This window comes from Vanellus vanellus, assembly GCF_965231255.1.
Source record: "Vanellus vanellus genome assembly, contig: HAP1_SCAFFOLD_320, whole genome shotgun sequence".
In the NCBI taxonomy this organism is placed as follows: domain Eukaryota; kingdom Metazoa; phylum Chordata; class Aves; order Charadriiformes; family Charadriidae; genus Vanellus; species Vanellus vanellus.
In genome coordinates, this window is record NW_028128682.1 from 26,184 (window position 1) to 52,366 (window position 26,183).

Genomic DNA, 26,183 nt, shown 5'->3' on the forward strand with positions numbered 1-26,183 from the left:
CTTTTTTCTCGCGGTTTAGGGTTCTGTCATCCCAGGTAGCAACCCCAGACTCCTCCAGGGAAGATACCCGAGATGATTTTTCTCCTTGGACAATGCTCCATCTTTTGGGATGCATCTGAGATTCCTCCCAGGCGACTCCCGCAGATGTTTTTCCTGTGGTTTGGGTCCCTGTAATCCCGGGTAGCAAACCCAGACTCCTCCAGGGAAGATACCCGAGATAATTTTTCTCCTTGGAATATGCTCCATCCTCTGGGAAGCATCCGAGACTCCTTGCAGGTATGTCCCTGAGTCTTTATTCCGGTTGTTTAGGGCCCTGTGATCTTGGGTAGCAACCCCAGACTCCTCCAGGGAAGATATCCGAGATGATTTTTCTCCTTGGACAATGCTCCATCCTCTGGGATGCATCTGAGATTTCTCCCAGGCGTCTCCCGCAGACATTTTTCCGGTGGTTTGTGTCCCTGTAATCCCGGGTAGCAACCCCAGACTCCTCCAGGGAAGACACCCAAGATGATTTTTCTCTCTTGACATTGGTCCATCCTGCGGGATCTACCCAGAACTCCTGCCAGGCGTCTCCCGCAGACGTTTTTCCTGTGGTTTGGGTCCCTGTAATCCCGGGTAGCAACCCCAGACTCCTCCAGGGAAGATACCCGAGATAATTTTTCTCCTTGGAATATGCTCCATCCTCTGGGAAGCATCCGAGACTCCTTGCAGGTATGTCCCTGAGTCTTTATTCCGGTTGTTTAGGGCCCTGTGATCCTGGGTAGCAACCCCAGACTCCTCCAGGGAAGATATCCGAGATGATTTTTCTCCTTGGACAATGCTCCATCCTCTGGGATGCATCTGAGATTTCTCCCAGGCGTCTCCCGCAGACATTTTTCCTTTGGTTTGTGTCCCTGTAATCCCGGGTAGCAACCCCAGACTCCTCCAGGGAAGACACCCAAGATGATTTTTCTCTCTTGACATTGGTCCATCCTGCGGGATCTACCCAGAACTCCTGCCAGGCGTCTCCCACAGACGTTTTTCCTGTGGTTTGGGTCCCTGTAATCCCGGGTAGCAACCCCAGACTCCTCCAGGGAAGACAACCAAGATGATTTTTCTCCTTGGACAAAGCTCCATCCTCTGGGATGCATCCGAGACTTGTCGCAGCTATGTCCCTGAGTCTTTTTTCTCGCGGTTTAGGTTTCTGTCATCCCAGGTAGCAACCCCAGACTCCTCCAGGGAAGATACCCGAGATGATTTTTCTCCTTGGACAATGCTCCATCTTTTGGGATGCATCTGAGATTCCTCCCAGGCGACTCCCGCAGATGTTTTTCCGGTGGTTTGGGTCCCTGTAATCCCGGGTAGCAACCCCAGACTCCTCCAGGGAAGATACCCGAGATGATTTTTCTCCTTGGACAATGCTCCATCTTCTGGGATGCATCTGAGATTCCTCCCAGGCGTCTCCCGCAGACATTTTTCCTGTGGTTTGAGTCCCTTTAATCCTGGGTAGCAACCCCAGACTCCTTCAGGAAGATACCTGAGATGATTTTTCTACTTGGACAAATCTCCATCCTCTGGGATGCATCCGAGACTTGTCGTAGCTATGTCCCTGAGTCTTTTTTCTCGCGGTTTAGGGTTCTGTCATCCCAGGTAGCAACCCCAGACTCCTCCAGGGAAGATAATCGAGATGATTTTTCTCCTTGGACAATGCTCCATCTTTTGGGATGCATCTGAGATTCCTCCCAGGCGACTCCCGCAAATGTTTTTCCTGTGGTTTGGGTCCCTGTAATCCTGTGTAGCAACCCCAGACTCCTCCAGGGAAGATACCTAAGATGATTTTTCTCTCTTGACAGTGGTCCATCCTGCGGGATCTACCCAGAACTCCTCCCAGGCCTCTCCCGCAGAGTTTTCTCCAGTGCTTTATGGCCCAGTGATACTGGGTAGCAACCCCAGACTCCTCCAGGGAAGAGACCCAAGATGATTTTTCTCTCTTGACATCGGTCCATCCTGCAGGATCTACCCAGAACTCCTCCCAGGTATCTCCCGCAGAGTTTTCTCCAGTGCTTTAGGGCCCTGTTATCCCGGGTAGCAACCCCAGTCTCCTCCAGGGAAGACACCCAAGATGATTTTTCTCTCTTGACAGTGGTCCATCCTGCGGGATCTACACAGAACTCCTCCCAGGCGTCTCCCGCAGACATTTTTCCGGTGGTTTGGGTCCCTGTAATCCCGGGTAGCAACCCCAGACTCCTTCAGGGAAGACACCCGAGATGATTTTTCTCCTTGGACAATGCTCCATCCTCTGGGAAGCATCCGAGACTCCTTGCAGGTATGTCCCTGAGTCTTTATTCCGGTGGTTTAGGGCCCTGTGATACCGGGTAGCAACCCCAGACTCCTCCAGGCAAGATACCCGTGATGATTTTTCTCCTTGGACAATGCTCCATCTTCTGGGATGCATCTGAGATTCCTCCCAGGCGTCTCCTGCAGACATTTTTCCGGTGGTTTGGGTCCCTGTAATCCCGGGTGGCAAACCCAGACTCCTCCAGGGAAGACACCCGAGATATTTTTCTCCTTTGACAAAGCTCCATCCTCTGGGATGCATCCGAGACTTGTCGCAGCTATGTCCCTGAGTCTTTTTTCTCGCGGTTTAGGGTTCTGTCATCCCAGGTAGCAACCCCAGACTCCTCCAGGGAAGATACCCGAGATGATTTTTCTCCTTGGACTATGCTCCATCTTTTGGGATGCATCTGAGATTCCTCCCAGGCGACTCCCGCAGATGTTTTTCCTGTGGTTTGGGTCCCTGTAATCCCGGGTAGCAACCCCAGACTCCTCCAGGGAAGATACCCGAGATAATTTTTCTCCTTGGAATATGCTCCATCCTCTGGGAAGCATCCGAGACTCCTTGCAGGTATGTCCCTGAGTCTTTATTCCGGTTGTTTAGGGCCCTGTGATCCTGGGTAGCAACCCCAGACTCCTCCAGGGAAGATATCCGAGATGATTTTTCTCCTTGGACAATGCTCCATCCTCTGGGATGCATCTGAGATTTCTCCCAGGCGTCTCCCGCAGACATTTTTCCGGTGGTTTGTGTCCCTGTAATCCCGGGTAGCAACCCCAGACTCCTCCAGGGAAGACACCCAAGATGATTTTTCTCTCTTGACATTGGTCCATCCTGCGGGATCTACCCAGAACTCCTGCCAGGCGTCTCCCGCAGACGTTTTTCCTGTGGTTTGGGTCCCTGTAATCCCGGGTAGCAACCCCAGACTCCTCCAGGGAAGACAACCGAGATGATTTTTCTCCTTGGACAAAGCTCCATCCTCTGGGATGCATCCGAGACTTGTCGCAGCTATGTCCCTGAGTCTTTTTTCTCGCGGTTTAGGGTTCTGTCATCCCGGGTAGCAACCCCAGACTCCTCCAGGGAAGATACCCGAGATGATTTTTCTCCTTGGACAATGCTCCATCTTCTGGGATGCATCTGAGATTCCTCCCAGGCGTCTCCCGCAGATATTTGTCCTGTGGTTTGACTCCCTTTAATCCCGGGTAGCAACCCCAGACTCCTTCAGGAAGATACCCGAGATGATTTTTCTACTTGGACAAAGCTCCATCCTCTGAGATGCATCCGAGACTTGTCGTAGCTATGTCCCTGAGTCTTTTTTCTCGCGGTTTAGGGTTCTGTCATCCCAGGTAGCAACCCCAGACTCCTCCAGGGAAGATACCCGAGATGATTTTTCTCCTTGGACAATGCTCCATCTTTTGGGATGCATCTGAGATTCCTCCCAGGCGACTCCCGCAGATGTTTTTCCGGTGGTTTGGGTCCCTGTAATCCCGGGTAGCAACCCCAGACTCCTCCAGGGAAGATACCCGAGATAATTTTTCTCCTTGGAATATGCTCCATCCTCTGGGAAGCATCCGAGACTCCTTGCAGGTATGTCCCTGAGTCTTTATTCCGGTTGTTTAGGGCCCTGTGATCCTGGGTAGCAACCCCAGACTCCTCCAGGGAAGATACCGGAGATGATTTTTCTCCTTGGACAATGCTCCATCCTCTGGGAAGCATCCGAGACTCCTTGCAGGTATGTCCCTGAGTCTTTATTCCGGTGGTTTAGGGCCCTGTGATCCCGGGTAGCAACCCCAGACTCCTTCACGGAAGACACCCAAGATGATTTTTCTGTCTTGACAGTGGTCCATCCTGCGGGACCTACCCAGAACTCCTCCCAGGCGTCTCCTGCATAGTTTTCTTCAGGGCTTTAGGGCCCTGTGGTCCCGGGTAGCAACCCCAGACTTCTCCAGGGAAGATACCCGAGATGATTTTTCTCCTTGGACAAATCTCCATCCTCTGGGATGCATCCGAGACTCCTCCCAGGCGTCTCCCGTAGACATTTTTCCTGTGGTTGGGGTCCCTGTAATCCCGGGTAGCAACACCAGATTCCTCCAGGGAAGACACCCAAGATGATTTTTCTGTTTGGACAAATCTCCATCCTCTGGGATGCATCCTAGACTTGTCGTAGCTATGTCCCTGAGTCTTTTTTCTCGCGGTTTAGGGTTCTGTCATCCCAGGTAGCAACCCCAGACTCCTCCAGGGAAGATACCCGAGATGATTTTTCTCCTTGGACAATGCTCCATCTTCTGGGATGCATCTGAGATTCCTCCCAGGCGTCTCCCGCAGACATTTTTCCGGTGGTTTGGGTCCCTGTAATCCCGGGTGGCAAACCCAGACTCCTCCAGGGAAGACACCCGAGATATTTTTCTCCTTTGACAAAGCTCCATCCTCTCTGATGCATCCGAGACTTGTCGCAGCTATGTCCCTGAGTCTTTTTTCTCGCGGTTTAGGGTTCTGTCATCCCAGGTAGCAACCCCAGACTCCTCCAGGGAAGATAACCGAGATGATTTTTCTCCTTGGACAATGCTCCATCTTCTGGGATGCATCTGAGATTCCTCCCAGGCGACTCCCGCAGATGTTTTTCCTGTGGTTTGGGTCCCTGTAATCCCGGGTAGCAACACCAGACTCCTCCAGGGAAGATACCCGAGATGATTTTTCTCCTTGGACAATGCTCCATCCTCTGGGAAGCATCCGAGACTCCTTGCAGGTATGTCCCTGAGTCTTTATTCCGGTTGTTTAGGGCGCTGTGATCCCGGGTAGCAACCCCAGACTCCTCCAGGGAAGATATCCGAGATGATTTTTCTCCTTGGACAATGCTCCATCTTCTGGGGTGCATCTGAGATTCCTCCCAGGCGTCTCCCGCAGATGTTTTTCCTGTGGTTTGGGGCCCTGTAATCCCGGGTAGCAACACCAGACTCCTCCAGGGAAGATACCCGAGATGATTTTTCTCCTTGGACAATGCTCCATCTTCTGGGGTGCATCTGAGATTCCTCCCAGGCGTCTCCCGCAGACATTTTTCCGGTGGTTTGCGTCGCTGTAATCCCGGGTAGCAACCCCAGACTCCTCCAGGGAAGACACCCAAGATGATTTTTCTCTCTTGACATTGGTCCATCCTGCGGGATCTACCCAGAAATCCTCCCAGGCGTCTCCCGCAGACGTTTTTCCTGTGGTTTGGGTCCCTGTAATCCCGGCTAGCAACACCAGTCTCCTCCAGGGAGGACACCCGAGATGATTTTTCTCCTTGGACAAAGCTCCATCCTCTGGGATGCATCCGAGACTTGTCGCAGCTATGTCCCTGAGTCTTTTTTCTCGCGGTTTAGGGTTCTGTCATCCCAGGTAGCAACCCCAGACTCCTCCAGGGAAGACACCCAAGATGATTTTTCTCTCTTGACATCGGTCCATCCTGCAGGATCTACCCAGAACTCCTCCCAAGTATCTCCCGCAGAGTTTTCTCCAGTGCTTTAGGGCCCTGTGATCCCGGGTAGCAACCCCAGACTCCTCCAGGGAAGATATCCGAGATGATTTTTCTCCTTGGACAATGCTCCATTTTCTGGGATGCATCTGAGATTCCTCCCAGGCGTCTCCCGCAGACATTTTTCCGGTGGTTTGGGACCCTGTAATCCCGGGTAGCAACCCCAGACTCCTCCAGGGAAGATACCCGAGATGATTTTTCTCCTTGGACAATGCTCCATCCTCTGGGATGCATCCGAGACTTGTCGCAGCTATGTCCCTGAGTCTTTTTTCTCGCGATTTAGGGTTCTGTCATCCCAGGTAGCAACCCCAGACTCCTCCAGGGAAGATACCCGAGATGATTTTTCTCCTTGGACAATGCTCCATCTTTTGGGATGCATCTGAGATTCCTCCCAGGCGACTCCCGCAGATGTTTTTCCTGTGGTTTGGGTCCCTGTAATCCCGGGTAGCAACCCCAGACTCCTCCAGGGAAGATACCCGAGATAATTTTCCTCCTTGGAATATGCTCCATCCTCTGGGAAGCATCCGAGACTCCTTGCAGGTATGTCCCTGAGTCTTTATTCCGGTTGTTTAGGGCCCTGTGATCCTGGGTAGCAACCCCAGACTCCTCCAGGGAAGATATCCGAGATGATTTTTCTCCTTGGACAATGCTCCATCCTCTGGGATGCATCTGAGATTTCTCCCAGGCGTCTCCCGCAGACATTTTTCTGGTGGTTTGTGTCCCTGTAATCCCGGGTAGCAACCCCAGACTCCTCCAGGGAAGACACCCAAGATGATTTTTCTCTCTTGACATTGGTCCATCCTGCGGGATCTACCCAGAACTCCTGCCAGGCGTCTCCCGCAGACGTTTTTCCGGTGGTTTGGGTCCCTGTAATCCCGGGTAGCAACCCCAGACTCCTCCAGGGAAGACACCCGAGATGATTTTTCTCCTTGCACAAAGCTCCATCCTCTGGGATGCATCCGAGACTTGTCGCAGCTATGTCCCTGAGTCTTTTTTCTCGCGGTTTAGGGTTCTGTCATCCCGGGTAGCAACCCCAGACTCCTCCAGGGAAGATACCCGAGATGATTTTTCTCCTTGGACAATGCTCCATCTTCTGGGATGCATCTGAGATTCCTCCCAGGCGTCTCCCGCAGACATTTTTCCTGTGGTTTGAGTCCCTTTAATCCCGGGTAGCAACCCCAGACTCCTTCAGGAAGATACCCGAGATGATTTTTCTACTTGGACAAATCTCCATCCTCTGGGATGCATCCGAGACTTGTCGTAGCTATGTCCCTGAGTCTTTTTTCTCGCGGTTTAGGGTTCTGTCATCCCAGGTAGCAACCCCAGACTCCTCCAGGGAAGATACCCGAGATGATTTTTCTCCTTGGACAATGCTCCATCTTTTGGGATGCATCTGAGATTCCTCCCAGGCGACTCCCGCAGATGTTTTTCCTGTGGTTTGGGTCCCTGTAATCCCGGGTAGCAACCCCAGACTCCTCCAGGGAAGATACCCGAGATAATTTTTCTCCTTGGAATATGCTCCATCCTCTGGGAAGCATCCGAGACTCCTTGCAGGTATGTCCCTGAGTCTTTATTCCGGTTGTTTAGGGCCCTGTGATCCTGGGTAGCAACCCCAGACTCCTCCAGGGAAGATATCCGAGATGATTTTTCTCCTTGGACAATGCTCCATCCTCTGGGATGCATCTGAGATTTCTCCCAGGCGTCTCCCGCAGACATTTTTCCGGTGGTTTGTGTCCCTGTAATCCCGGGTAGCAACCCCAGACTCCTCCAGGGAAGACACCCAAGATGATTTTTCTCCTTGGACAATGCTCCATCTTCTGGGATGCATCTGAGATTCCTCCCAGGCGTCTCCCGCAGACATTTTTCCGGTGGTTTGGGTCCCTGTAATCCCGGGTGGCAAACCCAGACTCCTCCAGGGAAGACACCCGAGATATTTTTCTCCTTTGACAAAGCTCCATCCTCTCTGATGCATCCGAGACGTGTCGCAGCTATGTCCCTGAGTCTTTTTTCTCGCGGTTTAGGGTTCTGTCATCCCAGGTAGCAACCCCAGACTCCTCCAGGGAAGATACCCGAGATGATTTTTCTCCTTGGACAATGCTCCATCTTCTGGGATGCATCTGAGATTCCTCCCAGGCGACTCCCGCAGATGTTTTTCCTGTGGTTTGGGGCCCTGTAATCCCGGGTAGCAAAACCAGACTCCTCCAGGGAAGATACCCGAGATGATTTTTCTCCTTGGACAATGCTCCATCCTCTGGGAAGCATCCGAGACTCCTTGCAGGTATGTCCCTGAGTCTTTATTCCGGTTGTTTAGGGCCCTGTGATCCTGGGTAGCAACCCCAGACTCCTCCAGGGAAGATATCCGAGATGATTTTTCTCCTTGGACAATGCTCCATCTTCTGGGGTGCATCTGAGATTCCTCCCAGGCGTCTCCCGCAGACATTTTTCCGGTGGTTTGCGTCGCTGTAATCCCGGGTAGCAAGCCCAGACTCCTCCAGGGAAGACACCCAAGATGATTTTTCTCTCTTGACATTGGTCCATCCTGCGGGATCTACCCAGAAATCCTCCCAGGCGTCTCCCGCAGACGTTTTTCCTGTGGTTTGGGTCCCTGTAATCCCGGCTAGCAACACCAGTCTCCTCCAGGGAGGACACCCGAGATGATTTTTCTCCTTGGACAAAGCTCCATCCTCTGGGATGCATCCGAGACTTGTCGCAGCTATGTCCCTGAGTCTTTTTTCTCGCGGTTAAGGGTTCTGTCATCCCAGGTAGCAACCCCAGACTCCTCCAGGGAAGACACCCAAGATGATTTTTCTCTCTTGACATCGGTCCATCCTGCAGGATCTACCCAGAACTCCTCCGAAGTATCTCCCGCAGAGTTTTCTCCAGTGCTTTAGGGCCCTGTGATCCCGGGTAGCAACCCCAGACTCCTCCAGGGAAGATATCCGAGATGATTTTTCTCCTTGGACAATGCTCCATCCTCTGGGATGCATCTGAGATTCCTACCAGGCGTCTCCCGCAGACATTTTTCCGGTGGTTTGGGTCCCTGTAATCCCGGGTAGCAACCCCAGACTCCTCCAGGGAAGATACCCGAGATGATTTTTCTCCTTGGACAATGCTCCATCCTCTGGGATGCATCCGAGACTTGTCTCAGCTATGTCCCTGAGTCTTTTTTCTCGCGGTTTAGGGTTCTGTCATCCCAGGTAGCAACCCCAGACTCCTCAAGGGAAGATACCCGAGATGATTTTTCTCCTTGGACAAAGCTCCATCCTCCTGGATGCATCCGAGACTCCTTGCAGGCGTCTCCCGTAGGCATTTTTCCTGTGGTTTGGGTCCCTGTAATCCCGGGTAGCAACCCCAGATTCCTCCAGGGAAGATACCTGAGATGATTTTTCTCTTTGGACAAATCTCCATCTTCTGGGATGCATCCGAGACTTGTCGCATCTATATCCCTGAGTCTTTTTTCTCGCGGTTTAGGGTTCTGTCATCCCAGGTAGCAACCCCAGACTTTTCCAGGGAAGACACACAAGATGTTTTTTCTCTCTTGACAGTGCTCCATCCTGCGGGATCTACCCAGACCTCCTCCCAGTCGTCTCCCGCAGAGTTTTCTCCAGTGCTTTAGGTCCATGTAATCCCGGGTAGCAACCCCAGACTCCTCCAGGAAGATACCCGAGATGATTTTTCTCCTTGGACAATGCTCCATCCTCTGGGAAGCATCCGAGACTCCTTGCAGGTATGTCCCTGAGTCTTTATTCCGGTGGTTTAGGGCCCTGTGATCCCGGGTAGCAACCCCAGACTCCTCCAGGGAAGATACCCGAGATGATTTTTCTCCTTGGACAGTGCTCCATCTTCTGCGATGCATCTGAGATTCCTCCCAGGCGTCTCCCGCAGACATTTTTCCGGTGGTTTGGGTCCCTGTAATCCCGGGTAGCAACCCCAGACTCCTTCAGGGAAGACACCCAAGATGATTTTTCTGTCTTGACAGTGGTCCATCCTGCGGGACCTACCCAGAACTCCTCCCGGGCGTCTCCTGCATAGTTTTCTTCAGGGCTTTAGGGCCCTGTGGTCCCGGGTAGCAACCCCAGACTCCTCCAGGGAAGATACCCGAGATGATTTTTCTCCTTGGACAAAGCTCCATCCTCTGGGATGCATCCGAGACTTGTCGCAGCTATGTCCCTGAGTCTTTTTGCTCGCGGTTTAGGGTTCTGTCATCCCAGGTAGCAACCCCAGACTCCTCCAGGGAAGACACCCAAGATGATTTTTCTCTCTTGACATCGGTCCATCCTGCAGGATCTACCCAGAACTCCTCCCAGGTATCTCCCGCAGAGTTTTCTCCAGTGCTTTAGGGCCCTGTGATCCCGGGCAGCAACCACAGACTCCTCCAGGGAAGACACCCAAGATGATTTTTCTCTCTTGACATTGGTCCATCCTACGGGATCTACCCAAAACTCCTCCCAGGCGTCTCCCGCATATGTTTTTCCTGTGGTTTGGGTCCCTGTAATCCCGGGTAGCAACCCCAGACTCCTCCAGGGAAGACACCCGAGATGATTTTTCTCCTTGGACAAATCTCCATCCTCTGGGATGCATCCGAGACTTGTCGCAGCTATGTCCCTGAGTCTTTTTTCTCGCGGTTTAGGGTTCTGTCATCCCAGGTAGCAACCCCAGACTCCTCCAAGGAAGACACCCAAGATGATTTTTCTCTCTTGACAGTGGTCCATCCTGCGGGATCTACCCAGAACTCCTCCCAGGCCTCTCCCGCAGAGTTTTCTCCAGTGCTTTATGGCCCAGTGATACTGGGTAGCAACCCCAGACTCCTCCAGGGAAGAGACCCAAGATGATTTTTCTCTCTTGACATCGGTCCATCCTGCAGGATCTACCCAGAACTCCTCCCAGGTATCTCCCGCAGAGTTTTCTCCAGTGCTTTAGGGCCCTGTTATCCCGGGTAGCAACCCCAGTCTCCTCCAGGGAAGACACCCAAGATGATTTTTCTCTCTTGACAGTGGTCCATCCTGCGGGATCTACACAGAACTCCTCCCAGGCGTCTCCCGCAGACATTTTTCCGGTGGTTTGGGTCCCTGTAATCCCGGGTAGCAACCCCAGACTCCTTCAGGGAAGACACCCGAGATGATTTTTCTCCTTGGACAATGCTCCATCCTCTGGGAAGCATCCGAGACTCCCTGCAGGTATGTCCCTGAGTCTTTATTCCGGTGGTTTAGGGCCCTATGATACCGGGTAGCAACCCCAGACTCCTCCAGGGAAGATACCCGTGATGATTTTTCTCCTTGGACAATGCTCCATCTTCTGGGATGCATCTGAGATTCCTCCCAGGCGTCTCCCGCAGACATTTTTCCGGGGGTTTGGGTCCCTGTAATCCCGGGTGGCAAACCCAGACTCCTCCAGGGAAGACACCCGAGATATTTTTCTCCTTTGACAAAGCTCCATCCTCTGGGATGCATCCGAGACTTGTCGCAGCTATGTCCCTGAGTCTTTTTTCTCGCGGTTTAGGGTTCTGTCATCCCAGGTAGCAACCCCAGACTCCTCCAGGGAAGATACCCGAGATGATTTTTCTCCTTGGACAATGCTCCATCTTTTGGGATGCATCTGAGATTCCTCCCAGGCGACTCCCGCAGATGTTTTTCCTGTGGTTTGGGTCCCTGTAATCCCGGGTAGCAACCCCAGACTCCTCCAGGGAAGACACCCAAGATGATTTTTCTCTCTTGACAGTGCTCCATCCTGCGGGATCTACCCAGACCTCCTCCCAGGCGTCTCCCGCAGAGTTTTCTCCAGTGCTTTAGGTCCATGTAATCCCGGGTAGCAAACCCAGACTCCTCCAGGAAGATACCCGAGATGATTTTTCTCCTTGGACAATGCTCCATGCTCTGGGAAGCATCCGAGACTCCTTGCAGGTATGTCCCTGAGTCTTTATTCCGGTGGTTTAGGGCCCTGTGATCCCGGGTAGCAACCCCAGACTCCTCCAGGGAAGATACCCGAGATGATTTTTCTCCTTGGACAGTGCTCCATCTTCTGCGATGCATCTGAGATTCCTCCCAGGCGTCTCCCGCAGACATTTTTCCGGTGGTTTGGGTCCCTGTAATCCCGGGTAGCAACCCCAGACTCCTTCAGGGAAGACACCCAAGATGATTTTTCTGTCTTGGCAGTGGTCCATCCTGCGGGACCTACCCAGAACTCCTCCCGGGCGTCTCCTGCATAGTTTTCTTCAGGGCTTTAGGGCCCTGTGGTCCCGGGTAGCAACCCCAGACTCCTCCAGGGAAGATACCCGAGATGATTTTTCTCCTTGGACAAAGCTCCATCCTCTGGGATGCATCCGAGACTCCTCCCAGGCGTCTCCCGTAGACATTTTTCCTGTGGTTTGGGTCCCTGTAATCCCGGGTAGCAACACCAGATTCCTCCAGGGAAGACACCCAAGATGATTTTTCTATTTGGACAAATCTCCATCCTCTGGGATGCATCCGAGACTTGTCGTAGCTATGTCCCTGAGTCTTTTTTCTCGCGGTTTAGGGTTCTGTCATCCCAGGTAGCAACCCCAGACTCTTCCAGGAAAGACACCCAAGATGATTTTTCTCTCTTGACAGTGGTCCATCCTGCGGGATCTACCCAGAACTCCTCCCAGGCGTCTCCCGCAGAGTTTTCTCCAGTGCTTTAGGGCCCAGTGATACTGGGTAGCAACCCCAGACTCCTCCAGGGAAGATATCCGAGATGATTTTTCTCCTTGGACAAAGCTCCATCCTCTGGGATGCATCCGAGACTTGTCGCAGCTATGTCCCTGAGTCTTTTTGCTCGCGGTTTAGGGTTCTGTCATCCCAGGTAGCAAGCCCAGACTCCTCCAGGGAAGACACCCAAGATGATTTTTCTCTCTTGACATCGGTCCATCCTGCAGGATCTACCCAGAACTCCTCCCAGGTATCTCCCGCAGAGTTTTCTCCAGTGCTTTAGGGCCCTGTGATCCCGGGCAGCAACCACAGACTCCTCCAGGGAAGACACCCAAGATGATTTTTCTCTCTTGACATTGGTCCATCCTACGGGATCTACCCAGAACTCCTCCCAGGCGTCTCCCGCATATGTTTTTCCTGTGGTTTGGGTCCCTGTAATCCCGGGTAGCAACCCCAGACTCCTCCAGGGAAGACACCCGAGATGATTTTTCTCCTTGGACAAATCTCCATCCTCTGGGATGCATCCGAGACTTGTCGCAGCTATGTCCCTGAGTCTTTTTTCTCGCGGTTTAGGGTTCTGTCATCCCAGGTAGCAACCCCAGACTCCTCCAGGGAAGATACCCGAGATGATTTTTCTCCTTGGACAATGCTCCATCTTTTGGGATGCATCTGAGATTCCTCCCAGGCGACTCCCGCAGATGTTTTTCCTGTGGTTTGGGTCCCTGTAATCCCGGGTAGCAACGCCAGACTCCTCCAGGGAAGATACCCGAGATAATTTTTCTCCTTGGAATATGCTCCATCCTCTGGGAAGCATCCGAGACTCCTTGCAGGTATGTCCCTGAGTCTTTATTCCGGTTGTTTAGGGCCCTGTGATCCTGGGTAGCAACCCCAGACTCCTCCAGGGAAGATACCGGAGATGATTTTTCTCCTTGGACAATGCTCCATCCTCTGGGAAGCATCCGAGACTCCTTGCAGGTATGTCCCTGAGTCTTTATTCCGGTGGTTTAGGGCCCTGTGATCCCGGGTAGCAACCCCAGACTCCTTCACGGAAGACACCCAAGATGATTTTTCTGTCTTGACAGTGGTCCATCCTGCGGGATCTACCCAGAACTCCTCCCAGGCGTCTCCTGCATAGTTTTCTTCAGGGCTTTAGGGCCCTGTGGTCCCGGGTAGCAACCCCAGACTTCTCCAGGGAAGATACCCGAGATGATTTTTCTCCTTGGACAAATCTCCATCCTCTGGGATGCATCCGAGACTCCTCCCAGGCGTCTCCCGTAGACATTTTTCCTGTGGTTGGGGTCCCTGTAATCCCGGGTAGCAACACCAGATTCCTCCAGGGAAGACACCCAAGATGATTTTTCTGTTTGGACAAATCTCCATCCTCTGGGATGCATCCTAGACTTGTCGTAGCTATGTCCCTGAGTCTTTTTTATCGCGGTTTAGGGTTCTGTCATCCCAGGTAGCAACCCCAGACTCTTCCAGGAAAGACACCCAAGATGATTTTTCTCTCTTGACATCGGTCCATCCTGCGGGATCTACCCAGAACTCCTCCCAGGCGTCTCCCGCAGAGTTTTCTCCAGTGCTTTAGGGCCCAGTGATACTGGGTAGCAACCCCTGACTCCTCCAGGGAAGACACCCAAGAAGATTTTTCTCTCTTGACATCGGTCCATCCTGCAGGATCTACCCAGAACTCCTCCCAGGTATCTCCCGCAGAGTTTTCTCCAGTGCTTTAGGGCGCAGTGATACAGGGTAGCAACCCCAGACTCCTCCAGGGAAGATACCCGAGATGATTTTTCTCCTTGGACAATGCTCCATCCTCTGGGAAGCATCCGAGACTCCTTGCAGGTATGTCCCTGAGTCTTTATTCCGGTAGTTTAGGGCCCTGTGATACTGGGTAGCAACCCCAGACTCCTCCAGGGAAGATACCCGAGATGATTTTTCTCCTTGGACAATGCTCCATCTTCTGGGATGCATCTGAGATTCCTCCCAGGCGTCTCCCGCAGACATTTTTCCGGTGGTTTGGGTCCCTGTAATCCCGGGTGGCAAACCCAGACTCCTCCAGGGAAGACACCCGAGATATTTTTCTCCTTTGACAAAGCTCCATCCTCTCTGATGCATCCGAGACTTGTCGCAGCTATGTCCCTGAGTCTTTTTTCTCGCGGTTTAGGGTTCTGTCATCCCAGGTAGCAACCCCAGACTCCTCCAGGGAAGATACCCGAGATGATTTTTCTCCTTGGACAATGCTCCATCTTCTGGGATGCATCTGAGATTCCTCCCAGGCGACTCCCGCAGATGTTTTTCCTGTGGTTTGGGGCCCTGTAATCCCGGGTAGCAACACCAGACTCCTCCAGGGAAGATACCCGAGATGATTTTTCTCCTTGGACAATGCTCCATCCTCTGGGAAGCATCCGAGACTCCTTGCAGGTATGTCCCTGAGTCTTTATTCCGGTTGTTTAGGGCCCTGTGATCCCGGGTAGCAACCCCAGACTCCTCCAGGGAAGATACCTGAGATGATTTTTCTCCTTGGACAATGCTCCATCTTCTGGGGTGCATCTGAGATTCCTCCCAGGCGTCTCCCGCAGACATTTTTCCGGTGGTTTGCGTCGCTGTAATCCCGGGTAGCAACCCCAGACTCCTCCAGGGAAGACACCCAAGATGATTTTTCTCTCTTGACATTGGTCCATCCTGCGGGATCTACCCAGAAATCCTCCCAGGCGTCTCCCGCAGACGTTTTTCATGTGGTTTGGGTCCCTGTAATCCCGGCTAGCAACACCAGTCTCCTCCAGGGAGGACACCCGAGATGATTTTTCTCCTTGGACAAAGCTCCATCCTCTGGGATGCATCCGAGACTTGTCGCAGCTATGTCCCTGAGTCTTTTTTCTCGCGGTTTAGGGTTCTGTCATCCCAGGTAGCAACCCCAGACTCCTCCAGGGAAGACACCCAAGATGATTTTTCTCTCTTGACATCGGTCCATCCTGCAGGATCTACCCAGAACTCCTCCCAAGTATCTCCCGCAGAGTTTTCTCCAGTGCTTTAGGGCCCTGTGATCCCGGGTAGCAACCCCAGACTCCTCCAGGGAAGATATCCGAGATGATTTTTCTCCTTGGACAATGCTCCATTTTCTGGGATGCATCTGAGATTCCTACCAGGCGTCTCCCGCAGACATTTTTCCGGTGGTTTGGGTCCCTGTAATCCCGGGTAGCAACCCCAGACTCCTCCAGGGAAGATACCCGAGATGATTTTTCTCCTTGGACAATGCTCCATCCTCTGGGATGCATCCGAGACTTGTCGCAGCTATGTCCCTGAGTCTTTTTTCTCGCGGTTTAGGGTTCTGTCATCCCAGGTAGCAACCCCAGACTCCTCCAGGGAAGATACCCGAGATGATTTTTCTCCTTGGACAATGCTCCATCTTTTGGGATGCATCTGAGATTCCTCCCAGGCGAGTCCCGCAGATGTTTTTCCTGTGGTTTGGGTCCCTGTAATCCCGGGTAGCAACCCCAGACTCCTCCAGGGAAGATACCCGAGATAATTTTTCTCCTTGGAATATGCTCCATCCTCTGGGAAGCATCCGAGACTCCTTGCAGGTATGTCCCTGAGTCTTTATTCCGGTTTTTTAGGGCCCTGTGATCCCGGGTAGCAACCCCAGACTCCTCCAGGGAAGATATCCGAGATGATTTTTCTCCTTGGACAATGCTCCATCCTCTGGGATGCATCTGAGATTTCTCCCAGGCGTCTCCCGCAGACATTTTTCCGGTGGTTTGTGTCCCTGTAATCCCGGGTAGCAACCCCAGACTCCTCCAGGGAAGACACCCAATATGATTTTTCTCTCTTGACATTGGTCCATCCTGCGGGATCTACCCAGAACTCCTGCCAGGCGTCTCCCGCAGACGTTTTTCCTGTGGTTTGGGTCCCTGTAATCCCGGGTAGCAACCCCAGACTCCTCCAGGGAAGACACCCGAGATGATTTTTCTCCTTGGACAAAGCTCCATCCTCTGGGATGCATCCGAGACTTGTCGCAGCTATGTCACTGAGTCTTTTTTCTCGCGGTTTAGGGTTCTGTCATCCCGGGTAGCAACCCCAGACTCCTCCAGGGAAGATACCCGAGATGATTTTTCTCCTTGGACAATGCTCCATCTTCTGGGATGCATCTGAGATTCCTCCCAGGCGTCTCCCGCAGACATTTTTCCTGTGGTTTGAGTCCCTTTAATCCCGGGTAGCAACCCCAGACTCCTTCAGGAAGATACCCGAGATGATTTTTCTACTTGGACAAATCTCCATCCTCTGGGATGCATCCGAGACTTGTCGTAGCTATGTCCCTGAGTCTTTTTTCTCGCGGTTTAGGGTTCTGTCATCCCAGGTAGCAACCCCAGACTCCTCCAGGGAAGATACCCGAGATGATTTTTCTCCTTGGACAATGCTCCATCTTTTGGGATGCATCTGAGATTCCTCCCAGGCTACTCCCGCAGATATTTTTCCTGTGGTTTGGGTCCCTGTAATCCCGGGTAGCAACCCCAGACTCCTCCAGGGAAGATACCCGAGATAATTTTTCTCCTTGGAATATGCTCCATCCTCTGGGAAGCATCCGAGACTCCTTGCAGGTATGTCCCTGAGTCTTTATTCCGGTTGTTTAGGGCCCTGTGATCCTGGGTAGCAACCCCAGACTCCTCCAGGGAAGATATCCGAGATGATTTTTCTCCTTGGACAATGCTCCATCCTCTGGGATGCATCTGAGATTTCTCCCAGGCGTCTCCCGCAGACATTTTTCCGGTGGTTTGTGTCCCTGTAATCCCGGGTAGCAACCCCAGACTCCTCCAGGGAAGACACCCAAGATGATTTTTCTCTCTTGACATTGGTCCATCCTGCGGGATCTACCCAGAACTCCTGCCAGGCGTCTCCCGCAGACGTTTTTCCTGTGGTTTGGGTCCCTCTAATCCCGGGTAGCAACCCCAGACTCCTCCAGGGAAGACAACCGAGATGATTTTTCTCCTTGGACAAAGCTCCATCCTCTGGGATGCATCCGAGACTTGTCGCAGCTATGTCCCTGAGTCTTTTTTCTCGCGGTTTAGGGTTCTGTCATCCCAGGTAGCAACCCCAGACTCCTCCAGGGAAGATAATCGAGATGATTTTTCTCCTTGGACAATGCTCCATCTTCTGGGATGCATCTGAGATTCCTCCCAGGCGTCTCCCGCAGACATTTTTCCGGTGGTTTGGGTCCCTGTAATCCCGGGTGGCAAACCCAGACTCCTCCAGGGAAGACACCCGAGATATTTTTCTCCTTTGACAAAGCTCCATCCTCTCTGATGCATCCGAGACTTGTCGCAGCTATGTCCCTGAGTCTTTTTTCTCGCGGTTTAGGGTTCTGTCATCCCAGGTAGCAACCCCAGACTCCTCCAGGGAAGATACCCGAGATGATTTTTCTCCTTGGACAATGCTCCATCCTCTGGGATGCATCCGAGACTTGTCTCAGCTATGTCCCTGAGTCTTTTTTCTCGCGGTTTAGGGTTCTGTCATCCCAGGTAGCAACCCCAGACTCCTCAAGGGAAGATACCCGAGATGATTTTTCTCCTTGGACAAAGCTCCATCCTCCTGGATGCATCCGAGACTCCTTGCAGGCGTCTCCCGTAGGCATTTTTCCTGTGGTTTGGGTCCCTGTAATCCCGGGTAGCAACCCCAGATTCCTCCAGGGAAGATACCTGAGATGATTTTTCTCTTTGGACAAATCTCCATCTTCTGGGATGCATCCGAGACTTGTCGCAGCTATATCCCTGAGTCTTTTTTCTCGCGGTTTAGGGTTCTGTCATCCCAGGTAGCAACCCCAGACTTTTCCAGGGAAGACACACAAGATGTTTTTTCTCTCTTGACAGTGCTCCATCCTGCGGGATCTACCCAGACCTCCTCCCAGGCGTCTCCCGCAGAGTTTTCTCCAGTGCTTTAGGTCCATGTAATCCCGGGTAGCAACCCCAGACTCCTCCAGGAAGATACCCGAGATGATTTTTCTCCTTGGACAATGCTCCATCCTCTGGGAAGCATCCGAGACTCCTTGCAGGTATGTCCCTGAGTCTTTATTCCGGTGGTTTAGGGCCCTGTGATCCCGGGTAGCAACCCCAGACTCCTCCAGGGAAGATACCCGAGATGATTTTTCTCCTTGGACAGTGCTCCATCTTCTGCGATGCATCTGAGATTCCTCCCAGGCGTCTCCCGCAGACATTTTTCCGGTGGTTTGGGTCCCTGTAATCCCGGGTAGCAATCCCAGACTCCTTCAGGGAAGACACCCAAGATGATTTTTCTGTCTTGACAGTGGTCCATCCTGCGGGACCTACCCAGAACTCCTCCCGGGCGTCTCCTGCATAGTTTTCTTCAGGGCTTTAGGGCCCTGTGGTCCCGGGTAGCAACCCCAGACTCCTCCAGGGAAGACACCCAAGATGATTTTTCTATTTGGACAAATCTCCATCCTCTGGGATGCATCCGAGACTTGTCGTAGCTATGTCCCTGAGTCTTTTTTCTCGCGGTTTAGGGTTCTGTCATCCCAGGTAGCAACCCCAGACTCTTCCAGGGAAGACACCCAAGATGATTTTTCTCTCTTGACATCGGTCCATCCTGCAGGATCTACCCAGAACTCCTCCCAGGTATCTCCCGCAGAGTTTTCTCCAGTGCTTTAGGGCCCTGTGATCCCGGGCAGCAACCACAGACTCTTCCAGGGAAGACACCCAAGATGATTTTTCTCTCTTGACATTGGTCCATCCTACGGGATCTACCCAGAACTCCTCCCAGGCGTCTCCCGCATATGTTTTTCCTGTGGTTTGGGTCCCTGTAATCCCGGGTAGCAACCCCAGACTCCTCCAGGGAAGACACCCGAGATGATTTTTCTCCTTGGACAAATCTCCATCCTCTGGGATGCATCCGAGACTTGTCGCAGCTATGTCCCTGAGTCTTTTTTCTCGCGGTTTAGGGTTCTGTCATCCCAGGTAGCAACCCCAGACTCCTCCAAGGAAGACACCCAAGATGATTTTTCTCTCTTGACAGTGGTCCATCCTGCGGGATCTACCCAGAACTCCTCCCAGGCCTCTCCCGCAGAGTTTTCTCCAGTGCTTTATGGCCCAGTGATACTGGGTAGCAACCCCAGACTCCTCCAGGGAAGAGACCCAAGATGATTTTTCTCTCTTGACATCGGTCCATCCTGCAGGATCTACCCAGAACTCCTCCCAGGTATCTCCCGCAGAGTTTTCTCCAGTGCTTTAGGGCCCTGTTATCCCGGGTAGCAACCCCAGTCTCCTCCAGGGAAGACACCCAATATGATTTTTCTCTCTTGACAGTGGTCCATCCTGCGGGATCTACACAGAACTCCTCCCAGGCGTCTCCCGCAGACATTTTTCCGGTGGTTTGGGTCCCTGTAATCCCGGGTAGCAACCCCAGACTCCTTCAGGGAAGACACCCGAGATGATTTTTCTCCTTGGACAATGCTCCATCCTCTGGGAAGCATCCGAGACTCCTTGCAGGTATGTCCCTGAGTCTTTATTCCGGTGGTTTAGGGCCCTGTGATACCGGGTAGGAACCCCAGACTCCTCCAGGGAAGATACCCGTGATGATTTTTCTCCTTGGACAATGCTCCATCTTCTGGGATGCATCTGAGATTCCTCCCAGGCGTCTCCCGCAGACATTTTTCCGGTGGTTTGGGTCCCTGTAATCCCGGGTGGCAAACCCAGACTCCTCCAGGGAAGACACCCGAGATATTTTTCTCCTTTGACAAAGCTCCATCCTCTGGGATGCATCCGAGACTTGTCGCAGCTATGTCCCTGAGTCTTTTTTCTCGCGGTTTAGGGTTCTGTCATCCCAGGTAGCAACCCCAGACTCCTCCAGGGACGATACCCGAGATGATTTTTCTCCTTGGACAATGCTCCATCTTTTGGGATGCATCTGAGATTCCTCCCAGGCGACTCCCGCAGATGTTTTTCCTGTGGTTTGGGTCCCTGTAATCCCGGGTAGCAACCCCAGACTCCTCCAGGGAAGATACCCGAGATAATTTTTCTCCTTTGAATATGCTCCATCCTCTGGGAAGCATCCGAGACTCCTTACAGGTATCTCCCTGAGTCTTTATTCCGGTTGTTTAGGGCCCTGTGATCCCGGGTAGCAACCCTAGACTCCTCCAGGGAAGATATCCAAGATGATTTTTCTCCTTGGACAATGCTCCATCCTCTGGGATGCATCTGAGATTTCTCCCAGGCGTCTCCCGCAGACATTTTTCCAGTGGTTTGTGTCCCTGTAATCCCGGGTAGCAACCCCAGACTCCTCCAGGGAAGACACCCAAGATGATTTTTCTCTCTTGACATTGGTCCATCCTGCGGGATCTACCCAGACCTCCTCCCAGGCGTCTCCCGCAGAGTTTTCTCCAGTGCTTTAGGTCCATGTAATCCCGGGTAGCAACCCCAGACTCCTCCAGGAAGATACCCGAGATGATTTTTCTCCTTGGACAATGCTCCATCCTCTGGGAAGCATCCGAGACTCCTTGCAGGTATGTCCCTGAGTCTTTATTCTGGTGGTTTACGGCCCTGTGGTCCCGGGTAGCAACCCCAGACTCCTCCAGGGAAGATACCCGAGATGATTTTTCTCCTTGGACAAATCTCCATCCTCTGGGATGCATCCGAGACTCCTCCCAGGCATCTCCCGTAGACATTTTTCCTGTGGTTTGGGTCCCTGTAATCCCGGGTAGCAACCCCAGATTCCTCCAGGGAAGATACCTGAGATGATTTTTCTCTTTGGACAAATCTCCATCTTCTGGGATGCATCCGAGACTTGTCGCAGCTATATCCCTGAGTCTTTTTTCTCGCGGTTTAGGGTTCTGTCATCCCAGGTAGCAACCCCAGACTTTTCCAGGGAAGACACACAAGATGTTTTTTCTCTCTTGACAGTGCTCCATCCTGCGGGATCTACCCAGACCTCCTCCCAGGCGTCTCCCGCAGAGTTTTCTCCAGTGCTTTAGGTCCATGTAATCCCGGGTAGCAACCCCAGACTCCTCCAGGAAGATACCCGAGATGATTTTTCTCCTTGGACAATGCTCCATCCTCTGGGAAGCATCCGAGACTCCTTGCAGGTATGTCCCTGAGTCTTTATTCCGGTGGTTTAGGGCCCTGTGATCCCGGGTAGCAACCCCAGACTCCTCCAGGGAAGATACCCGAGATGATTTTTCTCCTTGGACAGTGCTCCATCTTCTGCGATGCATCTGAGATTCCTCCCAGGCGTCTCCCGCAGACATTTTTCCGGTGGTTTGGGTCCCTGTAATCCCGGGTAGCAACCCCAGACTCCTTCACGGAAGACACCCAAGATGATTTTTCTGTCTTGACAGTGGTCCATCCTGCGGGACCTACCCAGAACTCCTCCCGGGCGTCTCCTGCATAGTTTTCTTCAGGGCTTTAGGGCCCTGTGGTCCCGGGTAGCAACCCCAGACTCCTCCAGGGAAGATACCCGAGATGATTTTTCTCCTTGGACAAAGCTCCATCCTCTGGGATGCATCCGAGACTCCTCCCAGGCGTCTCCCGTAGACATTTTTCCTGTGGTTTGGGTCCCTGTAATCCCGGGTAGCAACCCCAGATTCCTCCAGGGAAGATACCTGAGATGATTTTTCTCTTTGGACAAATCTCCATCTTCTGGGATGCATCCGAGACTTGTCGCAGCTATATCCCTGAGTCTTTTTTCTCGCAGTTTAGGGTTCTGTCATCCCAGGTAGCAACCCCAGACTTTTCCAGGGAAGACACACAAGATGTTTTTTCTCTCTTGACAGTGCTCCATCCTGCGGGATCTACCCAGACCTCCTCCCAGGCGTCTCCCGCAGAGTTTTCTCCAGTGCTTTAGGTCCATGTAATCCCGGGTAGCAACCCCAGACTCCTCCAGGAAGATACCCGAGATGATTTTTCTCCTTGGACAATGCTCCATCCTCTGGGAAGCATCCGAGACTCCTTGCAGGTATGTCCCTGAGTCTTTATTCCGGTGGTTTAGGGCCCTGTGATCCCGGGTAGCAACCCCAGACTCCTCCAGGGAAGATACCCGAGATGATTTTTCTCCTTGGACAGTGCTCCATCTTCTGCGATGCATCTGAGATTCCTCCCAGGCGTCTCCCGCAGACATTTTTCCGGTGGTTTGGGTCCCTGTAATCCCGGGTAGCAACCCCAGACTCCTTCAGGGAAGACACCCAAGATGATTTTTCTGTCTTGACAGTGGTCCATCCTGCGGGACCTACCCAGAACTCCTCCCGGGCGTCTCCTGCATAGTTTTCTTCAGGGCTTTAGGGCCCTGTGGTCCCGGGTAGCAACCCCAGACTCCTCCAGGGAAGATACCCGAGATGATTTTTCTATTTGGACAAATCTCCATCCTCTGGGATGCATCCGAGACTTGTCGTAGCTATGTCCCTGAGTCTTTTTTCTCGCGGTTTAGGGTTCTGTCATCCCAGGTAGCAACCCCAGACTCTTCCAGGAAAGACACCCAAGATGATTTTTCTCTCTTGACAGTGGTCCATCCTGCGGGATCTACCCAGAACTCCTCCCAGGCCTCTCCCGCAGAGTTTTCTCCAGTGCTTTAGGGCCCAGTGATACTGGGTAGCAACCCCAGACTCCTCCAGGGAAGATATCCGAGATGATTTTTCTCCTTGGACAAAGCTCCATCCTCTGGGATGCATCCGAGACTTGTCGCAGCTATGTCCCTGAGTCTTTTTGCTCGCGGTTTAGGGTTCTGTCATCCCAGGTAGCAACCCCAGACTCCTCCAGGGAAGACACCCAAGATGATTTTTCTCTCTTGACATCGGTCATCCTGCAGGATCTACCCAGAACTCCTCCCAGGTATCTCCCGCAGAGTTTTCTCCAGTGCTTTAGGGCCCTGTGATCCCGGGCAGCAACCACAGACTCCTCCAGGGAAGACACCCAAGATGATTTTTCTCTCTTGACATTGGTCCATCCTACGGGATCTACCCAGAACTCCTCCCAGGCGTCTCCCGCATATGTTTTTCCTGTGGTTTGGGTCCCTGTAATCCCGGGTAGCAACACCAGACTCCTCCAGGGAAGACACCCGAGATGATTTTTCTCCTTGGACAAATCTCCATCCTCTCGGATGCATCCGAGACTTGTCGCAGCTATGTCCCTGAGTCTATTTTCTCGCGGTTTAGGGTTCTGTCATCCCAGGTAGCAACCCCAGACTCCTCCAAGGAAGACACCTAAGATGATTTTTCTCTCTTGACAGTGGTCCATCCTGCGGGATCTACCCAGAACTCCTCCCAGGCCTCTCCCGCAGAGTTTTCTCCAGTGCTTTATGGCCCAGTGATACTGGGTAGCAACCCCAGACTCCTCCAGGGAAGAGACCCAAGATGATTTTTCTCTCTTGACATCGGTCCATCCTGCAGGATCTACCCAGAACTCCTCCCAGGTATCTCCCGCAGAGTTTTCTCCAGTGCTTTAGGGCCCTGTTATCCCGGGTAGCAACCCCAGTCTCCTCCAGGGAAGACACCCAAGATGATTTTTCTCTCTTGACAGTGGTCCATCCTGCGGGATCTACACAGAACTCCTCCCAGGCGTCTCCCGCAGACATTTTTCCGGTGGTTTGGGTCCCTGTAATCCCGGGTAGCAACCCCAGACTCCTTCAGGGAAGACACCCGAGATGATTTTTCTCCTTGGACAATGCTCCATCCTCTGGGAAGCATCCGAGACTCCTTGCAGGTATGTCCCTGAGTCTTTATTCCGGTGGTTTAGGGCCCTGTGATACCGGGTAGGAACCCCAGACTCCTCCAGGGAAGATACCCGTGATGATTTTTCTCCTTGGACAATGCTCCATCTTCTGGGATGCATCTGAGATTCCTCCCAGGCGTCTCCCGCAGACATTTTTCCGGTGGTTTGGGTCCCTGTAATCCCGGGTGGCAAACCCAGACTCCTCCAGGGAAGACACCCGAGATATTTTTCTCCTTTGACAAAGCTCCATCCTCTGGGATGCATCCGAGACTTGTCGCAGCTATGTCCCTGAGTCTTTTTTCTCGCGGTTTAGGGTTCTGTCATCCCAGGTAGCAACCCCAGACTCCTCCAGGGAAGATACCCGAGATGATTTTTCTCCTTGGACAATGCTCCATCTTTTGGGATGCATCTGAGATTCCTCCCAGGCGACTCCCGCAGATGTTTTTCCTGTGGTTTGGGTCCCTGTAATCCCGGGTACCAACCCCAGACTCCTCCAGGGAAGACACCCGAGATAATTTTTCTCCTTTGAATATGCTCCATCCTCTGGGAAGCATCCGAGACTCCTTACACGTATCTCCCTGAGTCTTTATTCCGGTTGTTTAGGGCCCTGTGATCCCGGGTAGCAACCCCAGACTCCTCCAGGGAAGATATCCGAGATGATTTTTCTCCTTGGACAAAGCTCCATCCTCTGGGATGCATCCGAGACTTGTCGCAGCTATGTCCCTGAGTCTTTTTGCTCGCGGTTTAGGGTTCTGTCATCCCAGGTAGCAACCCCAGACTCCTCCAGGGAAGACACCCAAGATGATTTTTCTCTCTTGACATTGGTCCATCCTACGGGATCTACCCAGAACTCCTCCCAGGCGTCTCCCGCATATGTTTTTCCTGTGGTTTGGGTCCCTGTAATCCCGGGTAGCAACCCCAGACTCCTCCAGGGAAGACAACCAAGATGATTTTTCTCCTTGGACAAAGCTCCATCCTCTGGGATGCATCCGAGACTTGTCGCAGCTATGTCCCTGAGTCTTTTTTCTCGCGGTTTAGGTTTCTGTCATCCCAGGTAGCAACCCCAGACTCCTCCAGGGAAGATACCCGAGATGATTTTTCTCCTTGGACAATGATCCATCCTCTGGGAAGCATCCGAGACTCCTTGCAGGTATGTCCCTGAGTCTTTATTCCGGTGGTTTAGGGCCCTGTGATACCGGGTAGGAACCCCAGACTCCTCCAGGGAAGATACCCGTGATGATTTTTCTCCTTGGACAATGCTCCATCTTCTGGGATGCATCTGAGATTCCTCCCAGGCGTCTCCCGCAGACATTTTTCCGGTGGTTTGGGTCCCTGTAATCCCGGGTGGCAAACCCAGACTCCTCCAGGGAAGACACCCAAGATGATTTTTCTCTCTTGACATTGGTCCATCCTGCGGGATCTACCCAGAACTCCTCCCAGGCGTCTCCCGCAGACGTTTTTCCTGTGGTTTGGGTCCCTGTAATCCCGGGTAGCAACCCCAGACTCCTCCAGGGAAGACAACCGAGATGATTTTTCTCCTTGGACAAAGCTCCATCCTCTGGGATGCATCCGAGACTTGTCGCAGCTATGTCCCTGAGTCTTTTTTCTCGCGGTTTAGGGTTCTGTCATCCCGGGTAGCAACCCCAGACTCCTCCAGGGAAGATACCCGAGATGATTTTTCTCCTTGGACAATGCTCCATCTTCTGGGATGCATCTGAGATTCCTCCCAGGCGTCTCCCGCAGACATTTTTCCTGTGGTTTGAGTCCCTTTAATCCCGGGTAGCAACCCCAGACTCCTTCAGGAAGATACCCGAGATGATTTTTCTACTTGGACAAATCTCCATCCTCTGGGATGCATCCGAGACTTGTCGTAGCTGTGTCCCTGAGTCTTTTTTCTCGCGGTTTAGGGTTCTGTCATCCCAGGTAGCAACCCCAGACTCCTCCAGGGAAGATACCCGAGATGATTTTTCTCCTTGGACAATGCTCCATCT